This window comes from Balaenoptera acutorostrata, chromosome 10 (assembly GCF_949987535.1).
Source record: "Balaenoptera acutorostrata chromosome 10, mBalAcu1.1, whole genome shotgun sequence".
NCBI classification, from domain to species: Eukaryota; Metazoa; Chordata; class Mammalia; order Artiodactyla; family Balaenopteridae; genus Balaenoptera; species Balaenoptera acutorostrata.
In genome coordinates this window covers 53,005,184-53,025,309 of record NC_080073.1, presented here as the reverse complement: position 1 = coordinate 53,025,309, position 20,126 = coordinate 53,005,184, and the positions used below count along the sequence as shown (strand labels likewise).

Below are 20,126 nucleotides of genomic sequence, written 5' to 3'. Positions count from 1 at the left end.
GTCTAAGGCACCTAAGTAGCTGCAAAGCTACTTGGGAAATGGAGGAAGGCAGAGGTCCAATTACGCACACCCCACAGCAGGCACCACAGCCCAGCAGAGGCCAGCGCCGTGTTCTAACAGCTAAGCGTCGCAGGTCTAAAGGATACAGGCTGCAGGATGTGGGTGTCTTCTCTACACCAGGTGCTCTCTGGGGCTGCTCACCCAGGGGGAGTGCCCACGCGTAAGCCAAACTCTGTCCCAGCATGGGGAGGTGACCCACTGAGCAGACCCAGCCAGGCAGGACCAAGCCAAGGTGTGAGAGGAGGGAAGACTGGACCCATGGGGGGAGGATGGGAGTCAGGTACCTGCCCCAAGGACCAAGAGCCAGCCTTGGCTCATTGTGGCCACCACAGGCCCAGGATAGGGCGTTGGCACCTGTGGCACTAGGGACACTGGGAGATGAGACCAGAGTGGGTCTGCCCACATCATCTCCCACGAGCGGCAGCTCCTGGCCAGCAGAGACCTGGGGAGGAGGGCTGGACAGTGGGCTGGGGCCCTTTGTCCGGCAGGCCTCTGCACAGGTGTTTTCTCACCGCCCACAAGAAAGACTGCTGCTCAGAGAGGCTCTGGAAAACAGCTTAGCTGTGCTGCTCTCTGCAGGAGGTGGCGTGCAGCCATAGCACTGCCTCTTTCTCTGAGGGCCCTGCTAGGAAGCACATCTATCCTGAAGGTCGGGCTGTGGAGTAGGGAGACCCAAGGAGAAAGCCGAGGGGAAGTGAGGTTAGGGCTAGAGCTGGGATTTGAGTCCAGGTCTGGCCTATGACCACCCCACCCAGGTCCTCTGGGTGGGCAGGCAGGGCGGGCCCAGAGCCAGCCTGTGCCAGCTGGTTTCCTCCACAGGCAGGTGACCCTGGTGTCTGCAGGAGGCCCAGAGAAGGAAACAAGTGTGTTCTTGACGGAGGCCCTGGCCTGACACAGCCCTTGTGCTGCAGCGGGCCTGGCAGCTTCTCTTCCAGACATGGTGACCTGCTTGGCCCTCAGCCTGGGCCTCCAGCCAGGACGCTCAGGTGACCCAGAGCTGTCCCACTCCCTGTGCCACCACCTCCCAGGCCTCTTCCTTAGCAAGGATAGCTAACTTCTGTTGCCATGGAAACACCGCAGACCTTTGGGCCCCTTCTCAGCGCCAGCTTTTCCCCACTGTAGTGGTTTCTGAACTGCAGCCTGTGAACTCTCACAGGTGCTCCGAGGAGCTCACAGATGTCGATTTTATGTGCAAAATATATGTTAACATCTTAAAACGCACACTCTTCTGTTATCAGTGGCAAGCACTGAACGGTGGGAACCCCTGGGCCGGCCATGCTCCAGCACAGGCTCCCTGGCCTCGGGGAAGGCTGGCCTTGCACCTGGGCTGGTCCAGGGAGACGCCAGGAGTGGGAGGTGAGCGGCTGAGAACCTTCCACGACGTCCTGGGCGAGCCAGGCTTCCTCCAACTCCTGCCACCAGGACCAAGCAGCGGAATGAATGGAAGATGAGGCTACAGCCCCAGTTAGCTCCTTCCTCCAAATCGTGCGCCTTTCAAATTAATCCCATTACTCTTCTAGACTCACTTCATACGAAGTCAATGTTATAAATGTAAATGAGTAATTTATATGAATACTATATTTCCTGTTTTATATAATGGAATTTATGGGGGATTTAGAGTGAGAAAAGGGATTTCTCTGCTTTAAAAAAGAAAAAAAAGTCAGGCACCCCCTGCCCTGAAGGGAGCTGCCAGGCTGCCCACGGGGCACCAGACAAATGGACACAGCAACCGGCCAAGGTTGAAGGGGGCAGGAAACCAGGAGAAACTTCCTCAGGAGACCGCGGTGAGAACTCCTGGTGCCTCTGGACCTTGTAAGGAGACTGAGGCCACTGGTGGCTTGTTGAGGATTTACTGTAATTTTCTGTATAGATAAGTAATTATGCCAAAAAAAAAAAAGACCATGATTAATATATAAAGTTGTGCAAAAGAGGAAATGCTATGGTATGAAGCGTTGCGCAGGGCTCAGTTCTGAAGAGTGATAACAGCCAGGAAAATGGGCACTCTATTGATCTGACCAAAACTGTAAAAAAAAAAGGAAAAAGAAACCCTCATTCCCCAAGTGACTGAGAGAAGTGGAAATCTGGATTTTTAGGCCAAACAAAACTTGCGTGGGGCTGGCTGCGGCCTGCGGGGGCCCCAGGTTTGCTACCCCGCCCCCGGCGGCGGTGCTGGGGCGGGTGGGCGCGGGGGCGGTGGGGGGGACGCAGGAAGTCAGCTGCTTCCTCCCGACCGCTGGGCGGGGGCGGGGGGCCCTCCCCGGGGAGCGGGAAACGGGTCCCCAGCCCGAGGCGCGCTGCCCGGCGCCGCCGCGGCTCCCCGGGGGCTCGGCCTGCCTTTCTACGGGAAACTCACCGGGCCCCGCAGGTGGCCGCCCGCGCCCGCAGCGCCGCCTTTTGGTGGCCGCGGGGAGCCCGGTTCGTCCGACTCCAGGGTTCGGGAACAGAAGCGCAACTTGCACGTTTTATTTGGACTTCAGGCGCTCAGATGAATCATAATCCTCTGGTTCGCGACCGCAGCCTCCATTTAACTGTAACTACACGCTTCCCATCCCCCACCCCCACCCCCACCCCCGGTCCTCTTCTCTTCCGAATCTACCATTCACCACACCTTTGCTTTTCTTATTACATAATTCTAGCGTCGCTCGATGTATTGCCTAAAAAGTGCAGCGAAGTATGGCAGTTATTTATTAAACCCCACGCTGTATGTGATCCTTTCGCTGTGTTGCTGTAACAGACACCGCATTTTAGGCGGCACTGGACATCCTCTTGGCCCCCCCATCTCTTAATCCAGCCAGCACCGTGTGCCTGCCCTACAAGGGCTGTGACCAGTTTCACTCCAGCGCAACCACGGAGCTGGGCTGCACGCTTCACTGACAGCTCTTGACTGTCACACCAGAGCTTTCCCGTGGTCGCCGCCAGGGGTGTCCAGCCCGCAGGTGCAGGAGTTCCTGCCCCGTGGGGTGATGCTAGCTAATGGGACATAGGAGTCAGTGGATACATTCGTCCTCCTCTCCCGGGACAGACTGTTCTGAGGCAGGTTTTATACAGTGTCTCCAAGGACAGTCCCATGGGACCATGCAAATGATCACACAGGGTGGTCTACTCGGCAGCGCATCCTCATACTGGCTGGTTCTCTCTCCTTCCCGGCTTCACTGCCCACGTAGATGGTTCATCTGGATCTGTGGGTACAAGCCGACAATATGCGGCGGCTGCACCAACAGCCTTATTCAGGGGCAGCCTCAGAAGACAGTAGTGGAGATTGGCGGCCCCATTGGCCAGAGCTCTGAGCATCTGACTCATCCAAGGAAAGAAAATACACGGCCTCAAGGGGGCAGTGAACGGCCAGGGACCCCAAGAAGTGGGTGGACAGAAAGCCACTAAGATTCTCAGATGATCAAGTCGTTTGAACGAGAGGTGAGTCACCTACCAAATAAAAATCCTGGGTAATGAGGCCACTGAATGCCAGGAAGAAAGCAGCCCAGGAAAACTCCTGCACAGATGCATCTATTTTACGACTAAAAGCCAAGTCAGGTGATTGACAGCCTTAAAGGGGCGGGCGGAGCGGACCAGCAGAGGCAGAAACCTGGAGCGAGTCCACGGCTCCTGTGCAGCAAAGAACTACTCAGCGTGAGCTGATACCACTCAGACCGGATAAACTACAGCCATGAGACAAGCAGGGACAAGACTCAGGTATAGGTTCGGGTGGCGGGATTCATCCCCACCCAGGGGGAAGCCCTACATATTCCTAAACTCTATTATAGATACTGCCTGTAGTTTTGTGGGGTTTTGTTTGGTTGGTTTTGGTCTGGGCTGTGCTTGCTGCTCTTTTGTAAAAACCTGCTCACGGGATCCGTTCATTGCATCCACTGTTGGTGGCTCATGTAAGGGGTCAGAGGCAGAGCCGCCGACAGTGTTTCCCCATAAAGCTTGCCGAGCGTTTGAAACAGTGCCTCTTCCTGGGAGAAGAAAAGGTACAAGGTCTTTTCACCCAAGGTTTTGGATGGCCAGGGGTGCTACGCATAGCTTCCAAGCTTCCTTGGAAGTTGCACCCCGCTGTCTGGCCGATGGAAGCTGGGAGCTTTACTGTGGACTCTGGGCGCTTAAATAAGAAGGTGGCCACTTTCATTTCCACAGTGCCCGACGTCTCCAAAGTGGATGGAGGTGCTGCTGCCATCATACCTGGCTCTTAGTTTGCAGCCTGGGGTACTGCTAACACTTTATTTTTTAAATGGGGGCGTGGGGGGGGTGAGGGACGGATGGAATGAGTTTGCCTTCACCTGGCACAGCACACAACACACTTATTGCCCTGAATTCTCCAGTGAGAGAGCATCAGTGGTTTGGACACACCTGGTATCATGTGAACTGTTGGTGGGTATGCAGGCATCTCTGTAATGGCTCCACAGAGAAAACTGCTTTGCTGCATCACCCAAGCACAGCTGATGAAAGACAGATGGGCCCCTCAATGAGGACAAAATCCACGTGACCTGCCTTCCAACTAACCATCTTGGGAGCTGCGTCACAGCCAAAGAGACATTTCACAATCAGTTAAGGACAAACTTTGTTGTAGCCACCGCTTACCAAAAAAGGGGCCCCACCCCCAAACTAGCCACTTTGCATATTGGCTGTTGGAGACAGTAGTACATCCCAAACCTGGAAATATTCCCACAGCCTCCATCCCAAGTCATCAGACGTGTGGCCACCTTTGAATGAGGGCCCCAAATAACCAATAATCTTGGAAGCCATTTGGGCAGCAATGAAAGACGCCTTACCCTAGCACCTCTGTCTTCTTCACACCTAGAGGAAGTACATGTGTCTGTGACCAACCGCACAGCTGAAGGGGGCCTTTGGCAATGACCACTCCTCCAGTTCCTTTGGGCCTCTGAGCTTTTGAACTTGAGAACTTTCTCCTGCCGCTGAGAAACGACTGTGAGAATGACTGAGCTCTAATCAAAACAGCCTCCAACTTGACATCCTGCAAGTCTGAACTACATTCCATAGGTGGGAAAGTTCTATCATGAAAATATCATGGATCTTCCAATTAAGGCCAGCCCCTAAGCCTTTAACTAACTTCACAAACAGGTGTCTTCCCTACTGGGCTGCTGGTTTCATGAAGGCCAGCTGACAAGAATCAGTGACGAAGGATCCCACCCACCTCCAAGGTGAGCAGGTCCTCTATGATGCTAGAGCCTTTCAGTGAGAGCAAACGGCCGATGGCCCGCAGCAATGGATGACCCTTGTGATGAGCTGAACTTAAGGTGGGACTTCTAGCCAGAGTGCACCCCCCCCCCCAGGATTTAATGAACAATATCTGTATATAAGCTCATGGGCTGTCGCTAACGGCCTAGCTGTAATGGTCAGGTCTTTGGGCCACCCAGGACTGGACTTGTAAAGACACCATATATTGGGTGCATCCCCCGTGTAAACGTAAATAATTACAGACTCAATATTTACATTATATGTATGTTTAGATGAAGCAACCACATCTAGAGAAAAGTGTTGAGACAAACATACATGGAAAAAGCCAACACGTGTGGCCATCACCTCTACCACAGACCAGTGGGCTGTGCTCAAGTCCACCATGGGTAAGCAAGCACCATAAAGCTTGAGATGCCCAGTGAGAAATCATGCAAGCAACTCTTCACTGCAAAGACTTGTATTATTTGCCAACTATACCAGAGTCCTCAGTGATGACTTCCACAGGGCCAGCTGGTCTGTCTTCACCTATTTACAATTTGCACAAGGTGATTACCGCCTCTGTTTACCTGAGCTCCTAGGTACTCAAGGACTTTTGCACCTGCTTTGACCTCAACAGATGAATGGGTGGATGTTTCATTTCATTCAAATCTATGTAGACAAACTTGGACACTTTGTCCCAGGTATTCTATGGCCACCCTCTTCTGCCCACTGTCTACTTACATTGGAAAATGGCAACTCCTGAGTCCAGAAAGGAGGATGGTGTGGCTCATCCCTGACGGGGGATGACAGATCTCAACTGATCAGGTGTGAACATGTCTGACCCCAGAAATACACAGAGGTCAAGGGGACATGAGTAACTTTTTTTTCCCCCCTTTTACAAGTATGGACCAACAGTTTCAAATGTCCTTCCCCTAATCTTCTAGTTCTCATGATGTTGACTATGTCACCCTCATCTAACCCAGCTGCAGGGCCCCAGGGCCAGGGGTGGATTAAGACAAATTTGGATGGCCCTGGGGGTTCATTTCCTCCCTCATTTTGGTAGCTTATTGGAGAGATGACTCTAAAGGTTTGAGTTAGCACAATGGAAAAACATAGTGATTCCAGCCCTTGAGTTGTTTTCTTTTTTTTTTAAATTTTTATTGGAGTATAGTTGTTTTACAATGTTGTGTTAGTTTCTGCTGTGCAGCAAAGTGAATCAGTTATACATTTACATATATCCACTCTTTTTTAGGTTTCCTTCCCATTTAGGTCACCACAGAGCACTGAGTTTCCTGTGCTATACAGTATTTTCTTATTATCTATTTTATACATAGTAGTGTATATATGTCGACCCCAATCTCCCAGTTCATCCCACCTCCCCTTCCCCACTTGGTAACCATAAGTTTGTTTTCTACATCTGTGACTCTTTCTGCTTTGCAAATAAGTTCATCTGTACCATTTTTCTAGGTTCCACATATAAGTGATATTATACGATGTTCGTCTTTCTCTTTCTGACTTACTTTACTTTGTATGACAATCTCTAGGTCCATCCATGTCACTGCAAATGGCATTATTTTGTTCTTTTTTATGGCTGAGTAATATTCCATTGCATATACCACATCTTCTTTATCCATTCCTCTGTCAATGGACATTTAGGTTGCTTCCATGTCCTGGCTATTGTAAATAGCTGCAATGAACATAGGGGTGCATGCATCCTTTTGAATTATGGTTTTCTCTGGATATATGCCCAGGAGTGGGATTGTCCAGCCCCTGAGCTCTCGAGGGTCTCCTTTTCCAATAAAGCCGCTCTTCCAGAGAGCTTCCATTCTTTGACAGTTGAATGATTACTGGAGTGCCCCCTGTACCTTCTGTACATACACATGGGAGCACTGTGGGGCAGGGTCCCTCTCTGCCTGTAGTCTGTTTATGTCCCGAACAAACTATAGGCTAATGAAAGCTTAGGGAACTGCACACGCTCAACTTCTAACCTGCTTGATTCCCCCCAATATGCCTTACTTATATCTGTACTAAGAGGCACAGTGTCATATTAAATTGGATATCTTTCCATATCAGTAGAGAATTTCTGTATTCCATTCAGTGAACGTATTCCCCTATAGATTCACATTTGAGGGAAAATAGTCTTTAATCAGAGGATGCCCATCAGGGTGGCAGCTACCACCCTTCGTTGTGAGGGCATGTGCTCAAGGAAGTAGAGACATGGGTGGGATGTTAAAACAGGATAAAACAGGGACCTGAAAAGCACTTTCCCTTTGGGACTTGTCCCTCTTGCTTCTCCCACTGCCATGAGAACATGTTTGGGCCAACCTGCTGGCAGGATGTGAGAGGCACATGGAGGAGGACTGGTTTCCCCTGTTGACAGAGAGATGACCCAGAAGCATGAGCTTCCAGCCAACAGCAAGCCTATGCCCAGACTTCAAGTCAGCCCTGCCAAGGACAGAAAAGCCACGCAACCTAAACTATGACCCACAGACTCATGAGCTAAATATATAGTGTTAAGTCACTGAATTTGGGAGTTACTTAGTATGCATCATTATTTGTGGAGATAGTTACAGAAGGCACCAAGGGGGGGGTTTAGAACTTCAGAGTCTTCAGCTATACCTCCTGCTCCATAGAGGCTGGTTTTATTAAGAGCCGGCTTCTGGGAATTCCCTGGTGGTCCAGTGATTAGGGCTCTGGGCTTCCACTGCAGGGGGCATGGGTTCAATCCCTGATCAGGGAACTAATATCCCACATGCCTTGCAGTGTGGCCAAAAAAAAAAGATCTGGCTTCTTCTCTGTTGCCCATGTAGATTTTAGGTTAAACCCTAACTTGAGAGGATTTCAAAGGCAGAAGCAATGGGTTGACATTGGTTTGTCCAAAGCCAGGATTTGGTTCCAACTGGCTACTGGCTTCTGGTGGAACAATCTTTTTGTAGATGTTAAATATTCTGACTGTGAGGGAAAGGGGGTAACTGGTGGCTGGGAAAGGTACTCAGAAGCTAGGCCAAGTGTACAGGTGGTTGAGTTGAACTTGAGGATCAAATAAAAAGGGCTGAGCCACTGGAAACCTGGAGTTTGCACTTCCAAAGGATACAGTGGAACCAATGTGAGGAAGATTCAGTAAATCCAACAAATAGGAAAATTAGCATCAAAAGAACTTAGGATCTTCATAGAATAATCTGAAAGAAAATAAAGTAAATGAAGTTAAAAACTCAATGGAGCTGCTATACTGTAAATTAGAGTTAAAATTCAATGAATAAGTGAAATACAGCTTAAGAAAAAAATTAGTGTTTGAGGCTACCATCCAGAGTGTAGCACAGAGAGATAAAGAATTAGAAAATATTAAAGAGTTCATTGTTATAGAGGATGGGACTTCCCTGGTGGTCCAGTGGTTAAGAATCCATCTTGCAATGCAGGGGACGCTGGTTCAATCCCTGGTTGGGGCACTAAGATCCCACACGCCACGGGGCAACTAAGCCCATACACCACAGCTAGAGAGCCTGTGTGCCGCAACTACAGAGCCCACATGCTGTGAAGCCTGTGTGCCACAACTACAGAGCCCATGCACTCTGGAGCCTGCACGCCACAACTAGAGAGAAGCCCACACACTGCAACGAAGGGCCCGTGTGCCGCAGCTAAGACCTGATGCAGCCAAAAAAACCACATTTCTCATAAAAAAAAAAAACTTTACAGAGGATGGAATGAGAAGGTCCCACGCATGCCTGGTGCAGAATCTAATCCAGAGGGAGAATAAGGAGAGCTAATTTCAAAGTGGAAAACAAATGAGAATTTTCTAGAAATGAAGAATGTCAATCCTCAGACTAAGGAAGCATACCACATCCCTCGCAAGTTACATGAAAATAAATCCACCTGGATGTCTTCCAGTGAAACTCAATACCAAATGCAAAGATAAAATCTTAGAACCAAAGATGACCTACTATGAATGTAGGCTCACAGCAGATTTTTATTTTGCAATGTTAGAGCCCGGATGACAATGGAATAATATCTCTGAAGGATTGAGATTAAAAAAAAAAACCCAAAACTGTCAATCTAGAATTCACCATCCAGCTTAGCTATTTTTTAAGTATAAGGGCACTCTTGCTGAAAGGACAACTAACCCTTGAGTCAAAAGAAAATGGAATCCAAAAATAAGTAGAATGTAAAGAGGCAATGGTGAGGAAAAAATAAAATATATTGTCAAGTCTAAAAAAGCAATGGTTGCATAAAACAACAATAATAGCTAACTTGAGGGAGATGTTAAAACAAGATAAATTTAAACAACTAGGCAACAACAATGCAGTAGATGGGAAGAACTGATGGGCATTCATTCTAAGGTCAGTTTTGTTTGGGAGATGGGTAGGAACACTGATTAAATTTATACATTTGTATAAAATCAAATATGCATGCTAAAAATGTAACAGTATTACTGAAGAATTTTAGTTAATAAAAGTGGCAGGAATTACAGTATAAAGTCACCATTTTGCAACCCTTACTAAAATAACAGATTTAGACAAAGGTCAATGGATGAAACTTTTCAGCTAAAAAGGTGATGGGAAACTTTACAGTGGGAGGAGTCAGGCTGTCAGCACCTGAACCCACTGATTAAGTGTGCACTAAGAGTGGCACTACGTCAGGGTACACACTGCCTGATGAAGTACACAACATCACCTACAAGAAACGCTTAAAACAAGAAGAAGCCTAACCTGAATTTAAGCAAGACTTTAGAGCTTGCTTTCTGTTTAGAGGAAATACTAGGAATAGAGGAACAAGATAAATAACACAAGAACACAAACAGATAAATCCAGAATGTGAGATGTCTTACAGGAATCCAAACTATTAGAGGGAAAAAAAGATGCCAGCAACATTGCTGAATACAAAGTAATCAAAATTAACCCCATCCTTGTTCCACAATTCTAATCAGAATATGTAATTTTTAAATGAAGATCCCATTCTGGGGAATTTCCTGGTTGCCCAGTGGTTAGGATTCCATACTCTCACTGCTGAGGGCCCGGGTTCAATCCCTGGTCAGGGAACTAAGATCCCACAAGCCACATTGTGCGGCCAAGAAAAGAAAAAGATCCCATTCTGGGTAGCTACAAAAATAAGTATCTAGGATAAATCTGACAAAAGATGGGCAAGACTTTTATGAAGAAAACCATGAAACTTTACTGAAAAACAAAAAAGGACCTAAATCAGTGAAGATGCTATGTTCATGACTGTGAGGTTCAATAATGAATCATTTTTCCACAAATTAATCTATTAATTCAATGCAATTCCAAGAAAACATCAAAAAGCTTTTTTCATTTTTTAATGAAACTTGCCAAATCCATCTTAAGAATTCATGATAAAAACTAAAGTGCCTCTGTAATCTTCCTCTTCGTTTTATTGTAAACCCAAAACTTCTCTAAAAAGTCTTTAAAATTAAAAAAAGTGCCAAGAATAAAACAATTTAGAACTTGCCATATCAGATATTAAGATTTTTATCAAGACCGTGGTATCAGCAAGGGAAAAAATAGCCCAAGAAAGTTAGCACCAGACCCAGGCATATACATAAAACTGGTAAATGACAGGGGCAATATTGTCTATTAGAGGAGCAGAGTCACTCACTGAAATAATAAATCAGAGGGGATGAGAGACTCACACCACACCCAAAAATCAAGGCAGAAGCAAGTACTAAATAAAAGATGCAAATCCTTAAACATTTTAGAAAGTAGAGAACATCTCTGACCTTGAGGTAACTACAGAAGCAAAGTTAAAATATAATTCACAGAATATGAGAAGATATTTCCAAGGCATATTACAAAGGGTAATATCTATAATATGTCAAGAACTCTCAAATGAAGAAAATACTCAATATTAAAAAAAAGGGGGGGCTTCCCTGGTGGCGCAGTGGTTGAGAGTCTGCCTGCTAATGCAGGGGACACGGGTTCGAGCCCTGGTCTGGGAAGATCCCACATGCTGCGGAGCAACTAGGCCCGTGAGCCACAACTACTGAGCCTGCGCGTCTGGAGCCTGTGCTCCGCAACAAGAGAAGCCGAGATAGTGAGAGGCCCGCGCACCGCGATGAAGAGTGGCCCCCACTTGCCACAACTAGAGAAAGCCCTCGCACAGAAACGAAGACCCAACACAGCCATAAATAAATAAATAAATAAATAAATAAATAAATAAATAAATAAAAGGCAAAGGAACACTGCTATATATAAAATAGGTAACTAATAAGGACCTACTGGAACTCTATTCAGTATGCTGTAAGACCTATATGGGAAAAGAATCTAAAAAAGAGTAGATATATGTATATGTATAACTGATTCACTTTGCTGTACAGTAGAAAGTAACACAACATTGTAAATCAACTATACTTCAATAAAATTTTTTAAAAAAACGATGAGGCTGATTTTTGGCTCACTGGTAAATTTAAGTACGGTGATAGGCAGTGCATGAGAGTTGGAAAATATCCTAAGAGGTGAGAGAATTTGAAGAGGTTTGAAGGATAATTCAATTTTAGATTTTGTGTAGTCAGGTTGATTTCAAGGGCCAGAATAAAACCTGACACAGTCGCGGCCAGGGCAGTTCATTTCCAATAATGAGGCATAGTTATTTGTGGAATTGTTGGTGGGGGAATATTGTTGGAGAGAAGGAATCCAGTGAAGCTGCTTCTGGCTAATAGATATTTTTTTTTAAATAAATTTATTTATTTATTTTTGGCTGTGTTGGGTCTTCGTTTCTGTGTGAGGGCTTTCTCTAGCTGCGGCAAGCGGGGGCCACTCTTCATCGCCGTGCGCAGGCCTCTCACTATCGCGGCCTCTCTTGTTGCGGATCACAGGCTCCAGACGCGCAGGCTCAGTAGTTGTGGTGCATGGGCTTAGTTGTTTCGCGGCATGTGGGATCCTCCCAGGCCAGGGCTCGAACCCGTGTCCCCTGCATTGGCAGGCAGATTCCCAACCACTGCGCCACCAGGGAAGCCCCAGGCTAATAGACATTTGATGGAATCGATTAAGAGCGGGTGTTTTCACTGATGAGAATTAATGTAGAGAAGCGAGGTTGCCCTGGGAGCAGGAAGAAAAGAATTCCAGTGCTGTAGACAGCTGGGAGCGACGCGGTGATGAGAGTGATTAACAGCGCTCAGGCGTTGGTATTTGACGCGTCAGGAGTTTCCATCATTAGGTCTTTGGAATGAAAACCTGTGCGGCAGGGTCTTCCTGTTCCCGCGAGGCTTCCGATGACCAGAGATGTTGCGGTAAAAGATACGGCTTTCCATAAACCTCCTATTGTTCGAATGTCTTGTTCATCGTTTGAATCGTGGATCATGGATCCGGAGCATAGAAACAATATGGCTTTGAAGAAGGCGCGTGTACAAATGTGCAGGAAGGCTCAATGAAGTTGATTCATGCCATTGTTACTATGATGAGGCCTACTTGGCTGAAAGTGGAGAAAACAACCATTTTTTGGATGTCGTTTTGGGTGAGAACTCCCGTTGCTATAAAGGGTGTGGTGATTGCTCCTAAGCGTAATGCTGTTGTTTGAAGGAACGTGTTATTTTTACTAGGGGGTAAACGTGAATAAGTAGAAAAATGCTGTTACCAGTCTTCCGTTTTTGTACTTGAGTGGAGTAGGGCTGGGGGCGGGGGAGGGGGTGGGAGGGATAGGGCCTTCCCTTGCTGAGGGAATTCAAGGGGGTAGGCCAAATGGGGTGGGTTTTTCAGTTGCAGCTGGGAAAGAAGTCCTATGAAGGGTAAGTTTGGGTAGTCTAGGTTATGTATAAAAATTTGTTGTAAATCCCATGCATTTAAGTTGAATAAGAATCATGCTATCGATATAAGAAATCCAGTATCTCCCATGAGGTTATAAAAGATTGCTTGAGGGGGAGTTCCCTGGTGGCCTAGTGGTTAGGATTCCGTGCTTTCACTGCCAGGGCTGCTTGGATCCCTTGTTGGGGAACTAAGATCCCACGAGCTGCATGGCATGACCACAGGAAAAAAAAAAAAGATTGCTTGAAGGGCAACTGGATTTGCTGCTGCTCGGCCATGTCATCATCCAATCAGTAAAAAAAGATATAATTCCAACTCCTCTCCTCTGATGAAAAGTTGGAAAAGATTGTTGGCAGTACCAAGAATTAGTATTGTAATTAGAAAGAGGAGTAAGTATTTGAAAAATCAGTTAATATTCGGGTCTGCGTGTATATATCACATTGAGAATTCTGTAATAGATCATGTAACAAATAGTGCTACTGGTACAAATATTATTGAGAAGTCATCTATTTTGAAGCTAAGTGATCATTTGAAGGTTTGGAGGGTGACTCAGTGTCAGTTTGAAATCATTATTTCTTGGCTTGAGTGAATGAATAATATTGTGGGGATTAGACTGGTAATAAAGCCTCTGAGATAGTGTTTTTTATGTAGGATGGATATATGTTACTTTCATAGATTGTTAGAGTTTGTTGTTATAATTGGTGGTGTTAAAATAAATCAAGTAACTAGTGTGAAAGAGGCAAATAAGTTTATTCCATTTATTTGGAGTTGCACCAGTGTTCTGGCTCCTAAGATCAAGGGATGACTACTATCCTTTAAAAGTCTGAAAAAGCCATCCTGTTAGGTATGGAGGAGTGAATTAGCAGTTCTTGCATGCTTTTTTGGTAAATAAGAAGGTTTGAGCTTCTGTTACTAGATGCACAATCTAGTGGGGTTTTTTAAAACTATATTTACAGTAGAGGGGCCCCCAAATAATTTGGGGATTAAGTGATAGGAGTAAGAGAGGTAAGAGGTGGAGAGTTATAAGGGCATTTTCTCATGTCAGTGATGGTTTGATGTTATTAACGTAATGTATATATTTACCTCGTTGTGTTATGATTAGCATTTATAGGGAGTCTAAAGCAGTCATTACTGTTTTAATTCCTATGAGGATAATGGTAATGTTTGATCATGAGAAAGATGATATTACTACAAACAGTACTCTAGGAACCCTCCTACACTGTTGGTAGGAAAGTAAATTGGTACAAGCACTATGGAGAACAGTATGGAGGTTCCTTAAAAAACTAAAAATAGAACTACCATATGATCCAGCAATACCACACCTGGTCATGTATCTGGAGAAAACCATAATCCAAAAGGATACATGCACCCCAATGTTCAGTGCAGCACTGTTTACAATAGGCAAGACATGGAAGCAACCAAAATGTCCATCAACAGAGGAATTGATAAAGATATATATTTATGCACCATTATATATACCAATATATATAATATTCCATTATATATATATATATATATATATATAATGGAATATTACTCAGCCATAAAAAAGAATTAAATAATGCCATCTGCAGCAACATGGATGGACCTAGAGATGATCATATTTTTTTTTTTATAAATTTATTTATTTATTTATTTTTGGCTGTGTTGGGTCTTCGTTTCTGTGCGGGGGCTTTCTCCAGCTGTGGCGAGCGGGGGCCACTCTTCATCGCGGTGCATGGGCCTCTCACTATCGCGGCCTCTCTTATTGCGGAGCACAGGCTCCAGACGCGCAGGCTCAGTAGTTGTGGCTCACGGGCTTAGTTGCTCCGCGGCATGTGAGATCTTCCCAGACCAGGGCTCGAACCCATGTCCTCTGCATTGGCAGGCAGATTCTTAACCACTGCGCCACCAGGGAAGCCCCTAGAGATGATCATATTAAGTAAAGTAAGTCAGACAGAGAAAGACAAATATCATATAATATCACTTATATGTGGAATCTAAGAAAAGGTACACATGAACTTATTTACAAAACAGAAATAGAATCACAGATGTAGAAAACAAACTTATGGTTACTGGAGGATAAATTGTGAGATTGGGATTGACATATACACACTACTATATATAAAACAGATAACCAATAAGGACCTACTGGATAGCACAGGGAACTCTACTCAATACTCTGTAATGACCTATATGGGAAAAGAATCTAAAAAGAGTGGACATATATATATGTATAACTGATTCACCTGGCTGTACAGCAGAAACTAACACAACATTGTAAATCAACTATAGTCCAATTTAAAAAATTCTCCAATTAGAATGAGAGTTGGGGGTAGGGCTAAATCTGTAAGGCTTGCTAGTCATCATCATGTTGCTGTGAATGGGAGGAGCGTTTGTGGGCCTCTGTGCTGGGATGATTGTTTGGCTGTGAATGCGTTGGTGGTGTGAGTTTGCTGGGAGAAGAGTATAGATGATGTGAGGCGGTGGTAATTGTTAGGGCGGCAGCTCCTCTATAGCTTCAAGGTGTTTGGATGAGAATGGCTACGACGACTAGTGCTGTGCAGCTGACTGATGAATATGTGGTGAGTGACCGTAAGTCTGTTTGGTGTGAAGAAATGGAGCGAGTGAGAATTATTCCTCGTCAGGAAAGGATGAGAAAGGGATATGCTCTGAAATCTGCGTGGATTTAGAGTTGTTGTGACCATAGCACTCTGTAGCCTCCACGTGTTGGTAGTACGGCTGCAAGGACTATGGGTCCTGCACTGGGGGCTTCTACCTGGGCTTTGGGCGATCAGAGGTGAAGGCTGTCGAGAGGTATTTTTACACTGAAGGCTATTATGCCTGCTAGTCCCATGAAAATGTTAGATCAGGAGTCGGGTATTATTTGTGTTTGATGTTGAATTATTAAGAAGTTTAAAAAAAATTTTTAATTGAAGTATAGTTGATTTACAATGTTGTGTTTCCTGCTGTACAGCAAAGTGACTCAGTTATGCATATATATACATTCTTTTTTTATATTCTTTTCCATTATGGTTTGTCACAGGATACTGAATATAGTTCCCTGCGCTATACAGTAGGACCTTGTTGCTTATCCATTCTGTATATAAAAGCTTACATCTGCTCACCCCAGCCTCCCTCTCCAACCCTCCCCCACCCCCCTCCCCCTTGGCAACCACCAATCTGTTCTCTGTGTCCGTGAATTATTAAGAAGTTTAATGAGCCTGTAGTATTGTGGATATGTCCTAGTGCTACTAAGAGTGGGTGGGATCCTGCTAGCGTGCAGAATGAGAAAGTCCTGTGTGAAGTCGTTCTGTCTCATCTTCTCATCGGGTAATGACAATAAGTGTTGGAACTAGTGTTGCTTCAAATAAAATATAAACTAGGATTCGTTCTACAGCAGGCAATGTTATGATTAGAAATATTTGTAGTATCACTAGTATGGTGATGTAGAGGGTTTTTTTTTCGGATTAGGGATTCTTGGACGGGTGGGATTGGCTGGCTAGAAGTATGAGTGGCAGAAGTCGTGTTGTTAAAGCTAATAGTGGTGCTGATGGGGAGTCAGAGAAAAAAACTAGTGAAGAGTTGAGGCTCTTATCATTAACTTGGCTGAGAAGAAGTAGGCTTATTCAACTAATCAGTAAGCTGTGGGCTGAAGGGTTAATTCAGATTATATTATTCTTTGATAATCCTGTTAGTGGTATTAATATAATTGTAGGGATAATGACTTTTGACGTTGGAGAAGGTTAAGATTTTGTACCTAGTTGGTGCCATACATGTTGGATTATTATTATTACTCTTATTATTATATCCCTGTTGTTACTACAGGGATAGTCCACGTGGAGCTCTGTAAGCTGCAAATACTAGTAGGAAAATGGGTATTCTGCTGGCTAGAGTGAAATGTGTGTTTAGAATTATTAGGGTTGCTATCATGAACTGTAATAATATTATTCCTTCTCAGCATAATATCTAGTGAGGATATTAGGTGAGATTAGTATATTAATAATCCTACAAGAGACACTGTACATGCTAAAATAATATTTATACATACTAAAGGCACTTGATAATTATGAACTTAATCATAATCTAATGAGTTAAAATCATTCATTTTAGCTTAAACTAATGATCATATTAAGTTCATTCTAGTCCTTTTTAGATTCATTCATAGGCCAGGCTCGTCGCTAGTAGTATGATTAGAAACAGAGCTAAAATGAGCATTTTTTTTTTTAATTATTAGCACCTTTAATTATTATTTATTTATTTATTTGGCTGTGTTGGGTCTTCGTTTCTGTGCGAGGGCTTTCTCTAGCTGCGGCAAGCGGGGGCCACTCTTCATCACGGTGCGTGGGCCTCTCACGATCGTGGCCTCTCTTGTTGCGGAGCACAGGCTCCAGACGCGCAGGCTCAGTAGTTGTGGCTCACGGGCCTAGTTGTTCCGCGGCATGTGGGATCTTCCCAGACCAGGGCTCGAACCGGTCTCCCCTGCATTGGCAGGCAGATTCTCAACCACTGCGCCACCAGGGAAGCCCTAAAATGACCATTTTTTAAAAAAATTTTATTGGAGTAGAGTTGATTTACAATGTTTCAGGTGTACAGGAAAGTGATTCAGTTATTCATATACATATATTCATTCTTTTCCAGATTTTTTTCTCATATAGGTTATCACAGAATATTGAGTAGAGTTCCCTTTGCTATACAGTAGGTCCTTGTGGGTTATCTATCTTATATATAGCAGTGTGTGTATGTTAATCCCAAGCTCCTGATTTATCCCTCCCCCCAACATTTCTCTTTTGGTAACTATAAGTTTGCTTTCGGTATCTGTAAATCTGTTTCTGTTTTGTAAATAAGTTCATTTGTGTCAGTTTTTTAAAAAATTAGATTCCACGTATGAGTGATACCATATGATATTTGTCTTTGTCTGACTTCACTTAGTATGATCATCTCTAGGTCCATCCATGTTGCTGCACATGGCATTATTTCATTCTTTTTTATGGCTAATGTTCCATTGTATGTATGCACCACATCTTCTTTATCCATTCCACTGTTGATGGATATTTAGGTTGCTTCCATGTCCTTGCTATTGTAAATAGTGCTGCAGTGAACATTGGGGTGCATGTGTCTTTTCGAATTATGGTCTTCTCCGGGTATATACCCAGGAATGGGATTGCTGGATCATATGGTAGCTCTGTTTTTAGTTTTTTAAGGAACCTCCATACTATTCTCCATAATGGTTGTACCAATTTACATTCCCACCCACTGTGTAAGAGGATTCCCTTTTCTCCACACCTTATTGTTCGTAGACTTTTTTAAAAATTTTACTTAATTAATTAATTTATTTTTGGCTGTGTTGGGTCTTTGTCACTGCATGCGGGCTTTCTCTAGTTGCGGCGAGTGGGGGCTACTCTTTGTTGTGGTGCGCGGGCTTCTCATTGCAGTGGATTCTCTTGTTGTGGAGCACAGGCTCTAGGTGCACGAGCTTCAGTAGTTGTGGCTCGCGGGCTCTAGAGCGCAGCCTCAGTAGTTGTGGCTCATGGGCTTAGTTGCTCCGCGGTGTGTGGGATCTTCCTGGACCAGGGCTCGAACCCGTGACCCCTGCATTGGCAGGCGGATTCTTAACCACTGCGCCACCAGGGAAGCCCCCTCTTTGTAGACTTTTTGATGATGGCCATTCTGACTGGTGTGAGGTGATACCGCCTTGTAGCTTTGATTTGCATCTCTCTGATAATTAGTGATGTTGAGCATCTTTTCATGGAGCATTGTCTTTAGGTTATTTGTTTGGGATGCTCAGGGTAAAGGTACAATAAAAGGAGAGCAATCTCTAAGCTGAAGAGAAGAAATATCATAGCCACTAAGAAATTTTACGGAACAAGATAAGCGTGCCAATCCTATGGGGTCAAATCCGCACTGACAGACACTTGTTTTTTTTTTTTTTTTTTTTTAAAGATTTATTTATTGATTGATTGATTGATTGTTATGTTGGGTCTTCATTTCTGTGCTAGGGCTTTCTCTAGTTGCGGCAAGTGGGGGCCACTCTTCATCGCGGTGCGCGGGCCTCTCACCATCGTGGCCTCTCCTGTTGTGGAGCACAGGCTCCAGACGCGCAGACTCAGTAGTTGTGGCTCACGGGCCCAGCTGCTCCGCGGCATGTGGGATCTTCCCAGACCAGGGCTCGAACCCGTGTCCCCTGCATTGGCAGGCAGATTCTCAACCACTGCGCCACCAGGGAAGCCCCAGACACTTGTTTTTTCTGTGTAAATATTTAATGGAAGGAGTCAGAATGTGATACATACAAGCAGTGAGGCTAGTGCTCTATTTGTGATTAATATCAGTATAAGATTTATTATTTTTTGGATTATACCAACACTAATTGATTGAAAGTCAATTGAATGATTTAATACTAAAGAAGAAGATCCTCATCAATAAATAGATATGTAAAGGAATAGTCATACTATGTCTACAAAATGTCAATATCAGGCCGCAAAGTCCAAGTGGTGATTGGATGTAAAGTGAAATTTTAATTGGTGTAAGAAGCAGACGATTAGGAAAGTAGAACCAATCATTCCATGTCGGCCGTGGAATCCTGTAGCCATGAAGAAAGTTGATCCATATACACCATCTGAAATTGTAAAAGGCGTTTTGTACTATTCTGAGGCTTGTAGAAGTGTGAAGTAAACACGCAGCGCAATTGTCATAGAAAGGGCTTGGAGCGTATGTGTTTGGTTTCCTTCTATGAGGTTGTGGCAGGATCAGGTGATGGGTACCCCGGAGGCTAATAGGACTGAGGTGTTGAGGAGTGGTCCCTCTAGTGGGTTTAGAGGGCAGATGCCTGGGATGGTCAGCATCCGCCTAGTTCAGGTGTGGGGTGAGGCTCGAGTGATGGAAGACTCAGAAAAAGCTGGTAAGAAAGAGGGCTTCTGAAATCATGAAGAGAATGAGTCCATATCAAAGTCATTTTTGAACAATTGGTACAGGATGGCCTTGGAAGGTGCTTTCTCGGATGATGTCTCATCATCACTGATATATTATTAGAGTATTAGTAAGCCTTGTGCTATCAATAATATTGAATTAAACTGAAATCCTGTGATGAGGCCAGATGTTATTAGGAGGGCTGAAAGATCTCCTGTAAGGGGTCAGGGACTAGGATTTACCCTATGACATGCAGGG

At 44.8% G+C, this 20,126-nt stretch overlaps 1 pseudogene; it reads right to left on the bottom strand.

Moving 5' to 3' along the window:
- Positions 1-11,608: 11,608 nt before the first annotated feature.
- Positions 11,609-13,694, bottom strand: LOC114239050 (NADH-ubiquinone oxidoreductase chain 5-like; annotated as a pseudogene).
- Between the last annotated feature and the right edge of the window lie 6,432 nt (positions 13,695-20,126).